This window comes from Halyomorpha halys, unplaced genomic scaffold, assembly GCF_000696795.3.
Source record: "Halyomorpha halys isolate HHAL.00 unplaced genomic scaffold, Hhal_1.1 Scaffold2066.1, whole genome shotgun sequence".
NCBI classification, from domain to species: domain Eukaryota; kingdom Metazoa; phylum Arthropoda; class Insecta; order Hemiptera; family Pentatomidae; genus Halyomorpha; species Halyomorpha halys.
Genome location: NW_027108651.1, coordinates 43,764 through 44,060, shown reverse-complemented (window position 1 = coordinate 44,060; position 297 = coordinate 43,764).

Here is a 297-nt window from a genome sequence, read left to right as displayed (position 1 = left end):
TTGATAGATTCAAATTATCATTATTAAGTGAATAAAAGAATAAAAAATGGTAAATTTAATTAATAAACTATTTCATAGTTAAAATAGTACATAGTCTTTACTTGATAGTGCAGGTAACATATTCTTAGTGGGCAGTGTTTGTTGCATGTAATTTTTTCAGGTCTACATGACCGACGACCTCTCACAAGCTGTTAGGTTCATTTACAAGTAGTAATTTTTTTTTTTAATTTACAATTAAATTTTATATGATTATTATATTTAAAATACTTGAAATTTTCTAAGTCAATTTCAATTTTT